The sequence below is a fragment of the Manis javanica genome, chromosome 4 (genome assembly GCF_040802235.1).
Source record: "Manis javanica isolate MJ-LG chromosome 4, MJ_LKY, whole genome shotgun sequence".
Lineage (NCBI taxonomy): Eukaryota > Metazoa > Chordata > Mammalia > Pholidota > Manidae > Manis > Manis javanica.
Genome location: NC_133159.1, coordinates 4,007,265 through 4,022,148, shown reverse-complemented (window position 1 = coordinate 4,022,148; position 14,884 = coordinate 4,007,265).

Below are 14,884 nucleotides of genomic sequence, written 5' to 3'. Positions count from 1 at the left end.
TGTATGTTATATGTATTATATTTTGTATTCTTACAATAAAGTAAGCTGGAGAAATGAAAATGTCTTATCAAATTATTGCAAGTCTCCAAAAAAATTTCCAATATATTTATTGAAAAAAATCCACATACAAGTGGATCTACACAGTTCCGACCTGTGTTGTTCAAGGGTCACTTGCATACGTATAGTGTTCTCAGAATTGTTAACGGGTACCCCCAGGAAGCAACTCTATCACCTATAGCACAGGGCCTATGACCCATTTTTTTGCCTTTAGTCTAACAGACTCCACTCATTTTCAGAGTTAACTTAGACCAGCACCTTCCCCCCACCTCCTTCAGTGAGGTTATGTCCTGCATTTATATTATAGTTACATTCTTTTGTCATTCTCCATCCTCTCCTGGGATCCCCAGACCTCTGAATTGATTTTCTAAAAATTTGCCCACATCAAGTTTCAGTCTTTGTGCTGTGACCTTCTATGGGTTTTGACTAACATGTAGGGTCATGCGTCGTACCAGCATCATACAGAGTTAGTCCCTATGCTTCACCAACTCAACCTCTCCATTCCCCAAACGACTGATCTGTTCCTATCCTTATAGTTTTGCCTTTTCCAGTGTAACTCTGGGGAGAGGAAATCCCAGGGCAAAGTACCTCTAAAACCAAAATAAGTCAAAATGAGAAATAAAGTTTAAAGCCCGTTTATTGCTTACAAACTGCAGTCCGGGGCCGTCTCTCCTCCTACTTAGGCAGAAGCTAAAGAAAGAAGAAAAAAAAAGACCTCCCCCTAACCTCTCAGGTTCAGATAAGCCCTTGGTTGCCCAGGTAATTACTCATTGACATGGAGATGAACTATTCTCCACCCCTGAGGAATGTCTGTTGATATGCAAATACACTAAAGTCAGATGAGGTGTTGTAGAAATATTACAATTTTACACACATCCAGAATGTGATGCAATTGGAATGGTGAAGTATATAGCTTTTTCAGACTGACTTCTTTTAGTTAGCAAAATATGCATTTCAGGTTACTTGCTGTCTTTTCATTCTTTTCAGCCCTGAATAATACTCCACTGTCTGGAGGGAGCACAGTTTATTATCCATCACCTCCTGAAGGGCATCTGGGTCGCTTTCAGTTTTTGGCAATGATGCATAAAGCTGCTATAAACATTCTTGAGCAGATTTTTGTGTGGATAAGTTTCCAGTTCATTTAGGTGGACACCAAGGAGTGTGATTGCTGATTATGTAGGAAGAATGTGCTGCTCTTTGTAAGAAACCACCACACTGTCTTCAGAGGGGCCGTACCAGGCTGCGCCCGTACCAGTGGTGTGGCAGAGTCCCCGCTGCTCTCTGTCTCCGCCGGTGTTTGGTGTTGTCAATATACCAGATGTTGGACGTTCTACTAGGTGTGTAGCAGTGTTTCCTTGAAGTTTATTTGTAGATCCGTCCTTGCAGAGGAAGAACATCTGTGTATGGTGTGCTTGACGATCCCTCATGGTCGAGGGACACCTCTGTGAAATGGATGGGGAGGCTGAAATCCTGCTAAAGGTCTTTGTTCCTCTTTCTGTTTTGGGGGGTGGTGGTGGGGATCTCCCGGCCGTTGCCTTTTCCAGTCCACTATTGGAGTGTGTACAACTGTCTGTGTGAAAAGCGCTCCGGAAAAAAACTGGAAGTGCAATTAATCAATGGTAACTTGTTTATGCAGCAATTACCCAACCTGGTAACATCACTTTAGTGCAGGAAATATAGATCTTTCCCTTGCGATAAATCTGCTGGCCTTCACTGACACAGGCATTTGTTTTTAGGAATGGGTGACAAATTACCACCAGTAAATTATATGAGGACTTTTTTTATTTTAAAAATATGGACTGTGATTTCTAACCAGCTGGCCAAGCCAGCAGAATGTGAAGCAACTCCAACTTTCATGCCAACCTGGTGGACTCCGGGTGACACACGTGAAGGAAGCCTTTCCCTTTTCCTTGTTCTCCTCTTTTTGTATGTGTCAGGTTTTCAAAAGTGTCTGTTGATTTGTTTTTTGAGACATGAGGCTTTCAACTTTTTTTGCACTTCTTAGCAGAGCAGGAAAGCTGAGTCCTGTTAGCACGATCCAAATCCCCTGGATGTGCACGTGTGCACATTGTGTGTATGCATGCACGTGTGTGTGCATTAGTGTATTATTTTGCTGACTTTAGAAAAGATTTTGCAAACAGTTGGACCCAGAGCTGGTATTTACAGAAAAATAACCAGGGCTCCATTCAAAGGCAGGCCCCTTGCGGGATGGGCAGATAAAGGAGACAGTGCCCATTCAAAGGACACCTCTGGGCTCAGGAAGAGGGCTGCTTGGGATGGGACAGGAGACACGGCCGGGCTGGTTGCAAACTAACGGCAGGGACCTTTCAGAGCTCCTGCAAACCCCCTTCCCCCCACTGCCCTTCTGGCATGTGGAGCTGGGCTTATGGCGAATGGCCTTTGGGGAGCCCAAGCTCACACAGGTACGAAGAACCAACCAGCCACCTTGTGATTTATACGGTGCCTCTGGACTTGTTTCTTGTCCGGTGCCCACGACACCTTGGAGAAGCACGTGGACCTCCTAGGCAGGAGCGAGGAGCAGCAGGGCCCCACTGCCAGGGTCATGGGGCTGGGCCCTGGCAGCTGGGCTCTCACACTCGTTCTGTGGGTGGAGGACGGCTGCTGACAAGAGCCCTTGCTCCTTGGCTGTGGTCCATACATTGCGAGGAGTTTCTGGTACAACGTAGAAACTCGCACGAGCTAATGTTCCTAAGCAGAGGGCTTTGCAGACTCACCCAATCCCCGGGTTCACCTGGCCATTCAAACAGCATTAGCACCATCACCAAGGGAAGCCCCCGCCCTCCTGGGGCCTGTGTTCCAGTGGGGTGATGGGGGGCTAGGCAGGCAGTAAGCACTCAGACAGATGATGTGCATGGAGGGGAGTTAGTCTCATGTTGTGTGAATAGACTGGAGAAGGGGGCACTAGGGGTGTGTGTGACCAGGACGTCCTGTCCCCTCCCCCAGCAGGGTCATGTCCACTGGCCCAGAGGCTGCTGTGAACGTGGAAATTCCTCCTCTTTGAAGGCACATCACTCCATTTGGGGATGGAGCCGGGCCTGGGGGTGTGCTCAGGGGAGGGTGGTCTGGGTGCCCGTGGGGACAGCATGGAGGCAGGGCACCCATCCACTGCAGCAGGTCTTCCCGCTCACCCCACTTCATCCGGAGTTCCTAACCCTGGAGGGCGGCTGGCCATGTTCCCGCAGCCCCTGTGTCTTCCAAGCAGCTCTGAGCCCCACCCTGGGTCCTCAGTGTTTGGGGTCTGGGTGGGCATCGGGAGCTTAGGGCATGCAGGATGCCAAGGCACCGGCAGACCCCAGACTGCAGGGCTGAGCTCTTCCTGGGCCCCCAGGAATCCATGGCCAGCCTGTCTTGACAGGCTGGCAGACCTGTCGGGCCCAGGGCTCTTGGGCGCTATTAAACTATTAATACAACCATGACTGTCAGCATGTTGTCTGTACCTGGGAGGGATCAGGTGCCATGCACACTTCTGTCGGTCCATGTTGATTTATCTGGCTTTCACTGTGAGGGGCAACAAGTCTATACAAATCCCCAGGGCTGGAGGGACACAGGAACCAGGGGGGCAGCTGCATGGGGGCTTCACATGAGCACCCTCGGGCTGTTTGGGTGTCCCCAACACCAGGAGCAGAAGCGAGGTCAGGCTGAAGCTGAGCCATCAGAGACTCAACTCCATCTCTGATTCCCTTACTCACCGATCTTGAGACCTGGGCATATGGGCAGCTCCAGGTACCGGGAGATACTGTCCGTGCCTCTGTGGGGTGACGATTGAGAGCAGTGGCCCTCAGCCACAGGACATTCTGTCCTAGGGGAGGCATGTGTCGTGTGTGTGTGTGTGTTTGTGTGGGTTCTGTGTTGGGGAGAGAGGGAGGGATTGGGAAGTGTCCCACATGGTGGGAAGGATGGTCCCTGTGTGGGGACGTGAGTCTGGGGCTGCAGGAAGACGCAGGGCACGAGGCACAGCCATCTGGTAGGTTTTGGCCTCTGCTTTGCGTGCTGGGAAGCCATTGGGTGGTTTTAAGTGTTGCTGTGACTTGCTCAGAGTAAAAGAAATCCCCGCGACTGCCCTGCAGAGGAAGCACATGTATTAGCTTCCTGGGGCGTCTGTAACAGAGCAGCCCAGACTGGGGCTTAAACAGCGAAGTCTGTGTTCTCGCGGGCCTGGAGATCCAGGCATGGCAGGTTGTTCCTTCTGAGGCCTCGCTCCTTGGAGGGCCAGCAGCCATGCTGTCTCCGTGTCCTCCCATCGTGTCCCCCTATTTTAAAGGAAACCATCCTGTGGGATTAGGGCCCACTCCCACCGTGTGACCTCATTTTAACTTGAGTAACTCAGTAAGGTCCTCTCTCCAAATACAGTCATGTTCTGAAGAACTGGGGGTGAGGACTCCAACATGACTTTTTGGGGGGCACAATTCAATGTAGCAGGCTTGGCAAGGGAAGTATGATGGGCAGGGAGACCAGCTGGGCTGTAATGATCGGCGTGTGAGGGGATGGTGGCCGGGACAGGTGGTGGTGGCAGTGTAGAGGGACAGCAGGTGGCTTGGGGGACGCTGGGAGTCTGAGTTAGCGAGTTGCTGGGACAGGGTCTGGGCTAATTTGGCCCAGTGGGGTCTGCGCTAGTGTCCTGGGCCCCGACCTCAGAGAGGTGTGCCTCCACTTACCTTTGTTGTTAAAATCATAGCCCAGCTGTGTTAGAGGAACTTTGACGAGGACCAACTTCACTCATTGCTCTTCAATAACTTTGTACACAGTTTTCAAATGTCTAGCTCTTAGCCCTAGGTGTCCATTAAAAATTAATTTATTTGCTCTTGATGAAGTCATGCATGCTCATTGTAGGACGTGGGTGATTCAGAACATACTGGAGTATAAATGTATAAATAATAAGATAAAAACCATTCACAGCATGTAGATGGCGACATGAATTCCTTCAGATGGTTATTTATTTAACCACTCTCCTGGCTTGGATGTTTGAATTATTGTAAAAACTTTGTGTATTAAAATGTCAGCTTCCCCCACCTCCTTATCATAAAAATGTTTGTCTCTAATTGAAAGCAGCACTTCATCAGAATTCTTCTGCTTTGCATTTCTTTATTCAAGGAGGGCTCCCAGCTCTCCTTTTGTTTTCCTGCCACCAGGCTGAATGGCTGCCCTGCCTTTGTCCAGCTCCCATTCATTCACCAGGTCTGGGGCTATTCCTGCAGCCCTGCATCATTGTACAGCAGGTGGGCCTCCTTCCAAGGGGAGCTGATGCCCACTGAATGCAGCACTGGGAGTGCTCCCACCCCGACAGGCGCGCGGTATGGCTGTCTGCCCAGGTGTCCCTGCTGCAGTGACAGCAGGGCACAGCGCCAGCGACTGGACAGCAGACCCTGTTCCCTTTGGTCCTCACCACCAGGGAGTGCCCACGTCACGCGTTAGGAGCTGGGGTCTCACCGTTGTCAGACCCGGAGCCCCTGGACCTCAGCCCTGAGCTCTCCTGTCTCCCGGTGTGCGGCGTGGGTCCATGAGGAGGGAGGCTCCTAGGGCACCTTCTGTTTCCCAAGGGTCTCACCCCTCATGGAGGTCCTGCCTACAGGGTCCAGGCCCCCAGCTGGCTCCTCTGTCTGGTCAGACCCCAGGTTGGAGCCTGCCCATCTCTGCCATCACAGAGACCAGCCGCCTGCAGGTTTCTGGAGGGGAGAGCATCTGTCTCCAGAAAGCAGATTCTCCAATATGGAGAGAAAAAGTTGGTGTGCTGGGCACTACATGCATCTTATTCTTTAATAGTCACTGTGCAATGATTCCCATTTCACAGGTGAGGAAACAAAGCAGGAGATGCCTTATGTGCAGAAGTTCCCTCAGCCAGCCAGCAGCGGGGCTGGGATCTGAGCTCACTTACCTCCCACCCTGCTGTTCCTCTGGTGATGGTGGCCTTTGGGGAGTGAGTTGGCTTCAGGTTCTTGCTATAGTACTTCCGGTCAGCTTTGATCTCTCACAACACACATGCTCACACACATGTGCACACACACGTTCATCCATAACACAAATGCCCTCACATGCTTCCATACATGTAACCTGCACACCCATTCACACGCCCATGTGGAGCCACACTTTATGCACTCACACGTGTGTGCACACGCTCCCTCAAGCTTATGCTTTGTTTTGCTCTCCCCACATTTTATGATCATCTCCAGACAGACGCCGGTGCTGCACGCGGCCTTGGCGGTGCTGGGATATTGACTCTTTGTCGTGTTTGATGCTGTTATTTCCTCCAGTCTTTTGTTTCTCTCTTTATTCTAGTTTTGTGCACTCATGCTGCACACCTCTCCTTTCTGCTTTATCTTTCTCTGTCTCATTGTGGATGTGTTTCTGTTAACGGCGGCTGCAGATTGTTTCAGAGGCGTGTGCTGACTCACATGCATACAGAGCGGCCCAGCTCCGCTCCAGCCCCACCTGGGGTGGGGGGAGTCCTGGCTGCTACAGCCTGAGGGAGACCTCTGGGTGGGGGGTCCCCAGCCACGCTGACCCAGGTCCCCACCCAGTTAGTCAAGGGGGTGATAAGGGCGGCAGGGTGGCGAGGACAGCCCCCTGTAGAGCTTGCAGCCCCCCATCGGATTTGCGTTCAGGAAGGGCAATCTTTCAACTGTCTGTGTGGTGAAAAGACATTTTCCAGGAACTATTGTTCTGGTGATTCATGTGGCTTCAAACACAGGGAGACTCTTTTAAGGGTTTGGAAACAGTTTTCCTTCTGCTGAAAAGAGTAAATTTCATCCTCTCTCTATGGGTCCTGGGAGAAGCTATTCTTAGAAATATTCTGAAAAATTCTATATGCTTGGAAATGCCATAGATTGCAGAAAATTTGAAAGGGAGGGAAACTATAATTCCCCCAAACAATTGTCTTGTTATGCTGAACAAAGATATCATTAGTTCTATTTTTAATCAGCAAATGCTGTATTTCCAAATATAAATACAACAGGGGCCCTGCCAGCTCTCAGCCTGCCCAGGAGAAGGGCCCTGGCGCCCCAGCGTCCACAGCAGGGCCGGGGCTGGGGTCTCTGGGAGGGGCCCACGGCCTGCGTGAGGCCTGCCCACGGCCCCTCTTGCTGAGGTTCCTGTGAGCTAAAAAGACAAACTACTGGCACCCCCTCCTCCTGATAAGTGTCCCCTTTCAGAAAGAGGCAGAGTGGGTGCCCTCAGAACACACCAGGCTGCAGCAGTTCTGAACCCTGCCAGGTAAACATTTCAAAGGCCTGACTCCTGTTGGGTGGGAATGTTCTTTGATCAGGTGCTGATTCTGCTCCCAGGGAGCAGCGCCCTTGGTCTTGTGCCCCAACCCCTGGCTCCGTCTGCTCGGGAGTCTGTTTTCCCTAATACCCTCTTAAGCCCCATCCTAAGCAGGCCGGGGCACTGCTTTCCCAGCCCTCTTCCTGCCTGTAGAAGGTCGCCATGCTGTCCAGGCTGGGGCCCTGCGGCTGCAGGGAGCTCTCAGCAATGCGGTGGCATCAGCTCTAGTGCACCCGGCTCCCTGTCCCACTGGCCGCAGCCATGCGTCCTCGGGAGACTGACTTCTCATAGTCGCGCCGTTTCTTCACCTTCTCTCCCCATGTCACCCTCTATCCTTTACTCCCTGGAGTTACTCACGATCCCCTTGAGAGAACAGGCTCCCAGGGGAAAGCCACACACACGGACTTTGTCCACCCGGAAGGATCTGGGGGTCCCCACACTCTTAGCATCCTGAGCTGCCAGCTCTATCGGCTTGTCTCTGAGTGTGACCCCACGGCCATGACTTGGCCCTTCACCGCATGGCTCAGTTTAGTCGGCCTGTGGGGCTCCATGCTTTCTCAAAATGTTTCGTTTTACCATGTGGGTTGGGGAAGAAGTTGGCCCTTCCACACGCACAGGTCCCTGAGGTTGGGAGCCCCCGTGCTCCCTCCCTTCTTCTTTGCAAACCGGCCGTTTCTTTTCTGACCTCCTCTCCGCCTTGCAGCCTTGCCAGGCTCCGGCAGCGCCCGGCCCTCTGCTCGGGCTCCTTTTCCTGCCCCGGCCCCGCGGGCGGGGGCTCCCCGGGCACCTGATTCACTCCTCAGTCCCTACAGGCGGCTGTGTTACTGACGTCTCACCCCCATATAACACGGGCCGTTGTCTTTCCAGGTTCTGGTATCAGTTTCCTAAATTCCTGTTGCTGGTCATGAGCCCAAGCCATGTTATTTTGGATTTTTTTTTGCTACAGCGGTGCCTACTTCTGGGACCAAACTCCACATCAGTGAAAACAGGCTTGATCACACCTAACGTCTGCTCCCGTTTCATTGGTCAAAGCACATCACATGACTACGCCTAACTCAAGTCACATGACCACCCCTTCCTTCTGCTCCCATTTCATTGGCCAAAGCAAGTCACCTGAGCAAACCTAATTCCAGGGTGAGAACCTGGATGTTGGGAGCAGCCCTAAAGACAGTCATATGTTTTATGGAATAACAACGATGGCTTCTCCTCGGTCTTCCCTCCTGTCATCCCAGCACCCAGTTCCTTCCACTGTATCTCATACAATATTCCAGACCCAGCGTTCCCCAGAAGCCTGCTTGGGACGCCTCTAGGTGCTCACCCTGCAGCTCAGAGCTGTCATCCACGGTTAACACAGCCTCCGAAGCCAACACCTGGTGCTGCTGGCAGAGCCGAGAGCAGGGCTGGGTGTGTTCCGTGTCCGCCGCTTAGCAGTGCAGGTGGCCGATGGCAGGTGCGGAGGAGGGAGGAGATGCCAGTGGGGTGTCCCCAAGGGAGAGGGTGCTTTCCTACATTCCCCCTCAAACTCCGCCATGCCCTCCCAAGAAGCATTCTGGGATGACTCATGGGCCCCTCTGCCTCTCTTGGGGGTCACAGTTAACACAGGCAGTTCTCAGAAGCTCCCTAGCCAAGGCACCTCTTGAATTTTGATTTGATTTTTTTCTCAATCTGGTGTTTGCCCAACCTATGGGGCAAGACAGTGCTCTTGCCCTCATCCAGGTGGGCCTGGACGCCCCGCTGGAGCAGGCCCAGAGGCTTGCCCGCCTGGGGAGGAAGCCTTCTGCAGCCAGCCCCACACACGCAGGCACGGCTGCTGGGCATGGATTCAGCAAAGCTCTGGCTACTAATCAAAGCAGGCAGCTGTTTATTGTTCCGTGGACTCCAAAGCTGGAGAGATCTTCCTTAATTATAGTTTAGAGGTTTCATCCAAATGAATTAGTAGCTGCAGCCTCCCCCACACCCTCCCGCCCCCGCGGTGTGTCCTTCCTCTCTGGGGCATAATTCTACTCCTGCTTCGCTTCCCGATTCCACTGACTTCTTCCTACAGTCCTCAGGTCAGCGTCTGAAACTCAAAGGACGTCTGGGCACAGGTCTCCCAAGCTATCTGAGAAGGTGTCTCTGCATCTTTGATATCCTTGTATTTCTGTGCCCGAGATGTAGCAATGGTTCAATTTCTGCTTTTGGAATTTAATGTACCTCTCTGAAAAGAGCATTGCGTTTCCTTTTCAGATAGACGCTCTCCTTCCCCATTCAGGACCCACTTGTTTCCAGAGCAGCCAGCCCAGAGGAATGTCTAATCTCCTGGGCAGAGGAACAAAATGACAGGCAGAATCCCTCATCCGATGTCGGTATGCAGGGCCGCAAGGCCAGCAGGCTCCTGCCCGTCTTCAGCGCTGTGCAGCCGGCCCCAGGCCCCAACATTCATCTGCTCTCTCCAAAAGGTCACAGCCTTCTCTTCGCTGAATGTTTTAAAAGGCAGTGAACAAATCAGATGACTTTTGAATCGCTCTATGCAGCATCCTCCCAGCTCCTCCAGTCAGTGTGCTAGGGTGTGATGTGCTAAGGGTGTGACATGACGCAGCAGTCAGTACAGTTCATTGATTCATCCAGCAGAACTTTACTGCCACCGAACACCATGTTGCATGTGCCTGCCAGGGGGTTAACTTCAGGAGGTGTAGAGTCACAAACCAGGATCCTTGCCTTCAATGGACACGTGGTCTGGTGGCAGGAAGATGGGGGCTGGCTCCATGAAGCTGTGTGTGCAGGCCCGGTGCTGGGGCAGGGAGCCATTGGTCTGTCTGGGAAAGGCGTCAGAGATGAGCTGAAGTGCTGTGGGGCCCTTGGAGGGGGTCTATGTGTGTGCCATTCTAGACTGTGCTGCTCAGATGTGTGTGTCAGTCCCTGGGCATCTGGGTCAAGAGCAGCTCCTGTCCCAGATCTGGGGCAGGGCCTGAGATTCTGCATTCCTAGCAGGCTCCCAGGTGAGGCTGATGTGCTCTTTAGCACATGCAGACCCAGGGTGAGTGACAAGTCCATCATTGTGATACCCAAGGTCCTGGCCTGAGCACACAGTGAATGCTGTTCGAGTGACTGAACTCATCTGCCTTCTCTGGGTCCTGCTGTCAGGACCAGGTCTTGTTCTCTCAGCGATGGATCTCTGCCTGAGATGCAGGGACCCTCCACTTGTGCTTTTGGAATTTAATTTACTTCTCTGCCTATGCATTGCACACTTCTCAGCTGGCTTGCTCACTTCACTGCAGTCCCGTGACAGTGGGTATTTGCTCTGTCTGGCTGCCCAGGTTGGACACTGCACAAGGGTGCCCTGCCGACATGGCCTGAGCAGGTGCAAGTTACCTTAGGAGGAAGTGTGAGGACTTCTGCTGGGGTTTGCATCCTTTTGGCCTCAAGCAACATCTTACCACCAGCTGTTGACTGTCTCCTGCTGAGGCCTTTGGTGGGTCCCGGCCTGGTGCCTGATCAGAGCAAGGGCTAGTGTTTACTCTGTGCTCTGCGGCAGTGTCATCCCTCTAATATAGGATCGTGCAGTGTGATGTCTGGGCTCTGATGCTCCTGTCATGGCATGTAAGGCACCTACTGTCGCTCCCTGAGGCAGGGAGTATGAGCTCCCAGTGGAAGGGGTGGCCCCCGTACCTGGCTTCCCACTGGGACTCCCAGCCCGAAAGCTTTGTGCTCAGCCAAAGGGTGACCAGGACATATTTGAGGCGTGACTGTGCTGGCTGAGTTGGTTGCCATTTCAAAGAGGAAAACACCTGGCCCAGTCCTTGGGCGTGGCATGGTGTGGAAGCTTCGTGCGGTCTTAGGTCCTCCTGGGATCAATACTGGAGGGAAGAGCCCTCCTTCGGGGCTGTGAGCCTTCTGGTGAGATGTGAGTGGAAACCGCTAGGTCGGTGCCCTCCCAGACTCCATGAGCCTGAGCAGCCCCAGCCAGGTTAATGCACAGGGACACCCAGGGCCAGCTGCCACCGCAGTCCTGTCTCTGAACAGCACAGCCTCACGTGCATCTCTATGCCTTCTGGGTGCTGTGTTCGCTGACTGTCCTGTGCCTCTTGGCGGCCTGGTTAGGTCTGAGCTGGAGGCCTCAGGACACCCAGGATAGCAGTGCACAGCCACATTCATGTCGCCGACACAGAGACCGTGTGCCTGTGCCCTTCACACTGTCCTTGCCAGCCACCTGTTCTCAGCGTGACCCTCTTCGAAGGGCTGTCTTTGTAACCATCTGAAGAACTGGTGCCTTCTGTTTGGAGGCTGAAAGCTGGGCAGAAGCCTGGGGCCTGTTACGTGGGTTGCTGTTAGCATTTCATTAGGGGTCCCTGGGATGGGCTTCTCAGCACCCTGTTTCTATGTGGCCTCTTCTGCTAAGGAGCAGGGTCACCCTCTCTGTTTACCCTCTGCATCCTTGTAGAGGCGCTTCTTGGTGGGGATGAGGTCCCTGGTGAGTGCCGCCACCCCCAGGGTGGTTGGAGTTTGCACCAAGAGCTGAAAACTGCTGACAATAAGAATTCAAAACACCACCTTCGGGTGCTGGGTGTAGCGTGTGGCTGGTAAGCTTCCCACACAAACAGCCCCTTGATGACCCTTCCCTCTCTGAATGCCGGCCCCCTCCTCACATGGTCTCCTGTCCTTGTCCTTCCTTTCTGCCAGGGGCCAGGAAGCCATCTGGTTAAGGCCCCACGTGTGTTGAATTCTGGCTTTGCAGCATTCAAGCCCTGTGACTTTGGGCCAGTTCCTTAGGCTGTTCCTCAGTTTCCCACTCTGCAAAGGGGACACTGAGTGTGGCTACTGTGGGCATTAATGAGGACATCACAGGGAAGGGGCACAGCAGGGCCTGGCACGTGGTGAGCCCTCGACGCTCCAACGCTGCCTGTGACTCGATGAGGCTGCAGGGGGAGTGGGGCCCGTACCCAAAGCCCTGGGCTGTCCTGGGACGTTTAAGGCCATATGACTGCTTTCACTGCTGCTCACTCAGCTCAGAATTCTCACCTCCATGGTTTTTCATGAAGCTAATTACTAACACAACTTAACAGGTAGAAGGTGAAGCAGGCACTGTAGACAAGTGAGTTAGGGCCGGGACTAGAGCCAGAGGAACAGCCTCTGGGTTAGGAAGAGGGGAGGGATGCCTGCCTGGCGTCCGAGTCCACTTTGCTCATTGTGGTGGGGGTGGGGAGGAGAGAAAGATGGCTGGATGGACAGCAGTGTGCTCCCAGTTTGTGTGTTTGCCCTCCTGGGGAGGCTGTGGGCCTGGGGCTTCCAGGGGGCGTGGGGGGCTTGCAGGGCTGCAGCTGGTCCTGGATGGACTTGCTGGGCCAGTGGGAGAGGAGGGCAGGTGCTCCCTGAGTTCACCGGGAAGCCCTGGGCTCTCCCTCCCGCCCAACTGCCAGGTGAGGGCTGGTTTCCAGGCAGCAGAAGCCCAACCAGACTGGCATAGGCCTTGCTCCCCAGCTGCTCCTGAGGCCGGAGGCTTTGGAGCCGCCCGCCTGTCCATCCTCACTGTGTCCTCCTGGGTCTCTGAGACAGATTCTGGCCCTAAGTACCCTGGAACATGCCCACAGCCGTGTTCCCGCAACCAGGACAACCCCAGTCCTGAAGAAAAGCTGCCCCTCCAGGAATGAAGGCTGGGCTTCCAGCCACTCAGAAAATCTCCTCTTTTGGTTTAAAGCTCCGTGGTGTGAATTCTTTGCAAGAGCAGCCGTCCTGCTCCACGGAACACTGACGGGAGGCTGCTCCGACAACCCAGATCGGGCAGGGTGGCGCCTCGCACGGTGATGATGGAGGGCCTGGTACGAAGCAGGAAGGGGTGGGGGAGGTTGACAGGGCACTGCCAGGGCCCATGGCTGGGGGTGAGACAAAACACACCATGTGCTTGCCCTGACATGTTGAGTCTTCTATTAAATCGGCACAACTGATTCATCCTTTGATTCCTCTTAAAATGAAGAGATAAGGATCCGTAGGCAAGACCCCTAGTAGTTATTGGCCATTTAGGCCTCAGTGAGAATGAGTTTCAAATTCCTGTCGTGAGAAGGCTTCTGTGGAAGTGATGGGGAAACGGTGCTGGAGACTGGCAGAGGGCAGGACGCAGGGTGCAGGGGAGGGAGGCTGGTGGAAGGGAGGTATTGGCCTCCTGGACTTGGGGTAGTGGCCAGGTGTGGCCACCCATGGTTGCTCGGTAGCCTCCGCATGGCTGTCAGGACAGAGACGGGCTTGGAGAGGCGCCTGGCCGCGCTGCCCTCTGGGGAGGGGATTGAGGACAGTCAGTGCTGCTGTTTCTGGAGGCCTGACTGCCTTCTCTTCCCTGGGAAGACCTCAGCCAAGTGGCTGCTTTCACCTGAGCAATAAATCACAGGCCGTTAGTTTCCCTCCAGTTGGAGAAGGACCCGCAGCTCCTGCCTGGGTGTGTGTGTGTGTGTGTGTGGTGATGTGGGGAATGGTGGTGGCCAGCTGGCTAGTGAGATGCGTAGGTGAACGTGGCCTGGGAGGTGGGCGTGAGCGGAAGGGCCTGAGGTCCCCAGCAGGACGAGGCCGAGGCCGGTAGCTTGAAGCTCCCAGCGCTGCTGACAGTGCCCACGAGGGCTGTAATTGAGTAATACAGCTGAAACATTTTTACAATCAGTTTTGCATAATGGATCTTTGTTTTAAACAAAGAACAAAATGCAAGCTTTCAGACGTCCTGTGCAGACATGACCTGGCTGATGGCATTTCTGACCACTGAGCTTTACTATGAAATACCAGGTTTATTGTCTTTATTGGACTGATTATAAAAATAATGCAGGCTCACAGTGGAAGTCCTGGAAGACGCAGAGAGGGACAGCAATGCTTTAATCTCTTGCCACAGGACGGATCTGGCAGTGATGGATGGGGTGCTTTTTGTTCCTGCTCCAACGCGGTCCCTGACAAACTCTCGCAGCTTCTGTGGAGTTCATAAATCCCTCTGGCACCCCAGCCGCCAGCCCTGTGTGCTTTTATTACCGACAGCTAATTGCTCCAGCTCCGTCTGCTCCTGGGACAGAGGAGGAGGCTGGAGGCGGGGCGAGGGAGGGCGGGCGATGCTTTGGGGGAGAATGTCTTGGTTCTGGCACCCCAGGGAGAGTGCTGGAATCAGGCAGCGTCGTCACGGCAGGCATCTGCTGAGTGCCCCCTGCACACTCAGCTGTGCCCTTGGGCTGCGTGTCTTTTCATTTAACCTTCAGAACAGCTTTCACAGGGGGTGTATTATTATTATTGAACTCATTTTATAGATGAAGAAACGGAGGCACAGAGAGGTTAGGTTGCTTGCCGGAAGTCACACAGCTGATGAGGGTCAGAGCAGAGGTTCAACCCAGGCAGCCTGAGCTGCAGGGCCACTGAGGCCAGGCAGCGCATGCACAAAAGATAGTGTAAGCTGTAGTGGTCAGAGTTTTAGGAGGGCCCTCTCCTGTACAGCTTCGCAGAATCCCCTTCCAAGTGTGGGAGGGACTGAATATGATGAGAGGTCATTCTCCTGATTAGGTCACATTATATGACAAGGTGAAGGGATTTTACAGATGTGATTAAGGCC